Here is a 3791-nt window from a genome sequence, read left to right on the forward strand (position 1 = left end):
AGGTTACTAATTTTTTTTTTTTTTTTTTTTGCATTATCCCATCATTCAATCCGTCCACCGAATGACTTGGCGCAACAATTTTTTAATCAAAAATCATTTTGGGGGCTTCCCTGGTGGCACAGTGGTTAAGAATCCGCCTGCCAATGCAGGCAGGGGACACAGGTTCGAGCCCTGGTACGGGAAGATCCCACATGCCGCGGAGCACTAAGCCCATGTGCCACAACTACTGAGCCTGCGCTCTAGAACCCGTGAGGCACGACTACTAAGCCTGCGTGCTGCAACTACTGAAGCCCACACACCTAGAGCCCGTGCTCCGCAACAAGGGAAGCCACTGCAATGAGAAGCCCGCGCACCACAGCAAAGAGTAGCCCCCGCTCACCACAGCAAAGAGTAGCCCCCACTCACCACAACTAGAGAAAGCCCGTGCGCAGCAACAAAGACCCAACGCAGCCAAAGATAATTAATTTTAAAAGATCATTTTGACTGCACCTTTTTCAAAGCAGCCTTTTGTAGGTACAAACGTTCTCAAATCTCAAGTAGTTCAATTAGGTTTTTACTTTAAAATTACTTTGTTCTCTGAATCGTTTCCCCCAAGAAAAGCCATTCTGCTGGTTCATCTCAGCCTTTGTCACATGCTGTTCACTTTCCTCCTCCGTCCAGCGTGGATGACCCAGGAGAGTGGCTGCCCTCATTTCCTCTGCACTTGTTTCCACCAAATACGCCCCTTCGTACAATGGGGGCTGGCAGTGTAGACCATGTCAGGAGGGCGGCGTGGGTTAGCGTGCAAGGGCAGAGACCAGGTGGGGTCCCAGGCAGCCCGAGGCCGAGTCCAGGAGGGTCTGCACCTGGGCCGTGGGGCGTGCTCTTCCCCAGGTGAGCGCTGCCCTCCAGCACATCCAACGGGGCCGTCAGTGCACAACCTCGAACCCCGCTGCTGCCCTGTGCCAGTGTCCACACTGAGCCGCAGACAGGAGGCCTGCCCACGTCCGTCAGGAGCAATGCTCCGACCAGCCGGGGGCGGGGCGGGGCAGCCAGGCCCGCTGTCCCTGAGCCACTCCTCAGACTTGAAGCGGGGGCCTCCCTGGGTTCAGGGTAAGGATGGCTGTCCCCCTGAAAGCGTACCGTGTCGTCCTCGGGCGGCAGCTGCCCAGCCCCAGCCTGTGCTTCCCAGACCCCTGGATCTGTGCATGTGGTCGCCTTGGATCCTCCCCGGGCACGTACTGGGGCTGACTTCCGCTCCAGGCACCAGGGATACACACTGCTTACAAAGTCCCTGCTCCAACGGAGCTTACGGATGATAACCCAGCGCATCTCAGACAGCAATGAGAGATGAAGAAAATACACAGGGCAAACGTGACAGTGACGGGAGGGAAAACGGGCACCCCCTTCCGGCTGGAGCTTCTCTGAGAACGAGACGGAAACAAGCCAGCCCGGCAGGATTCTGTGGGAAGGACGATCCAGACAAGGAGAGGCAGATACACCCCAGACAGGACCCACCTTGGCAGCTCGCAGGTGCTGTGCGGCGCTGGAGCGAGGAAAGAGGGGCGAGGGGCAGAGGCAGGCGGCGGCCATCGGGGCAGGACCAAGGTCAGCACAACTGGGGCCTGGTTACTGTCACTATGAAATACAAAGGGCGTGAGCTTTCACTCACTTTAGTCGTCATCAATAAAACGAGACTTTTATTGACATCTGACACACAAAGAAACATTTGAAAAACTCCACCGTACAATACAGGTTTTACCATAAAAATGTTATTTCCTGGGTTAATGTTTCAATATGTACTTCTCAACAAAAAGAAAATGCTAATCACACTCAAAACCTTCTATCTAATCAAGGGACACATGTGGAAAGAGAGCTTTTTCACAGCTGAATTTTAAGCTATTAAAACTATTGGATCAGATGTATGTACTGCTGATGACAAAGCGAGTCTCATAGTTGGCATTTTCTCCCCATCCTCCCAGATACCATAAAAAGATCAGATTCTGTGGGTAACAGAAAAATGACAGATTTCAGATGCTACTATTCAAAAGTTTTCTGCAAAATTAAAGCGCCACACCCCGATGATCATTCCATTGAAATGATTTCAAATCATTGCACAGAAACCTAGCTCCTATCAAATATCAAAAATAAATCACACATTTGACACAGATTCCAGAGGGCCAGAACAGAACCACAATCTTTATAGAAAATGACTTTTTACAGAGATGACATCCAAGGAAATACATTTTACAGTGAGCACACTGGGGGACTTTTAGCAACAGACTACATCTTCACGCAGCGCTATTTCCTCACGTGAAACAAAAAGCCTGACCGAGACTGAGATCACGGCCCACAGACTGAGGGCAGCTTGGCGGAGCGGCTCCCAGGCTGCCCTGGCCCACATTCTGTCCTGCTTCCTCTTGGTGTTCATGGCTCAGCTTCACTTAAATGGTATAAAATCAGATTCTAATGTCACATAACCTTGATCCATACATGATCACTTCCCTTTACATTTCGGAGCCTAGTAAATATTTCTGAAGTGTTTAGACTAGTATGCAATGAAAAACTAACATTATACAAACCACAAAGTCTGTTCACTTCTTGAGATCAGTGAATTAGGTCTAATTCGCTCCTTTTATTAATAAAGGTGACAATAAAAAGCTTTAATTTAACTGAAATTAAAAAGTACAAAATTTAACACAGTCACAGCTTTACTTACATCCACATGAACACGCATGCATCAGTTCCAACTGTGCTTGTTGATACTTCAGGATCAGTAATGTCTGCAACCTACATAAACAGCAGCACAATGGGTAGAATGTAAACGAGACTGCCTGAAATGCTGTCATTGGCTCAACTTTTAAGGGTTACAATGAAACTATGTACAGTGTATAAAGCTTGTCAAACTGGATATGGTCTTAGGCCATTACTACTGTTACAGTCCAATTTGGATTTTAATATAACCAACTTATAGATCTGAAATAAAAGCACTGCTTAATGGTTTCAGATGCATTTTGGTATTTAATATGTTTCAAGGCATCTTTACAAATAATAAATTATGACTATGACAAGGAGAACCTGTGAATAAAGCTTCTTACATGGACATAGCGTGGCGACTGCAAGTGCTGTCAGAGACAATTCCATGAATCAAAAGTCATAACCACATCTGGATTTTAATCTTTAGAACAAGCAAAACTAAGTAGCACACACGAGTAGTTTAATATAACCTTAATGGTCTAACAAACCTTCCAAATGGAAGGAAATATAAAATAAAGTCAACCTATCAAATGTAACTTACAGTGATGGGCTTCAGGACTGCAGAAATCCCAGGCCACCTGCCAACTACCTGCAGAACCACCTGCTGCCGAAGTGCCTGACCCCAGGCGGCTGCCCCACAGGTGCGCACGCGGAGCTTTGGGAACCTACGGCTTTACTGGCGCCTTCGTTATGCACTTAATACTGGCATTTCACAGACTCGCTCCTTGTAGTGAATTTGAGCGTAATCAACTTCCATAGAGAAGCACATAGCTAAACCAAATTAAGAATATTGAATCTTCCACGCATGGTCTCAAATAGGAGTATTTTGTTTAGTATAATGAAAAGTTAATTTTTTTTTTTTTTTTGCGGTACGCGGGCCTCTCACTGTTGTGGCCTCTCCTGTTGCAGAGCACAGGCTCCGGAAGCGCAGGTGCAGCAGCCATGGCTCACGGGCCCAGCCGCTCCGCGGCACGTGGGATCTTCCCGGACCGGGGCACGAACCCGTGTCCCCTGCATCGGCAGGTGGACTCCCAACCACTGCGCCACAAGGGAAG

General features: G+C 48.0%; 1 protein-coding gene across 1 annotated transcript in view; it reads right to left on the reverse strand.

The window, feature by feature from the left end:
* CCR6 (C-C motif chemokine receptor 6) overlaps positions 1–2769 on the reverse strand; it is a 77337-nt gene extending 74568 nt beyond the window's left edge. The window contains exons 1-2 of the mRNA XM_033403987.2: positions 2699–2769; positions 1498–1617 (exon numbers count right to left, since the gene is read on the reverse strand). The gene's annotated coding sequence lies outside the window, so the exon portion shown is untranslated. The remainder of the gene's footprint in view (positions 1–1497; positions 1618–2698) is intronic.
* Positions 2770–3791: the final 1022 nt, after the last annotated feature.

Source organism: Orcinus orca, chromosome 12 (assembly GCF_937001465.1).
Source record: "Orcinus orca chromosome 12, mOrcOrc1.1, whole genome shotgun sequence".
NCBI lineage: Eukaryota > Metazoa > Chordata > Mammalia > Artiodactyla > Delphinidae > Orcinus > Orcinus orca.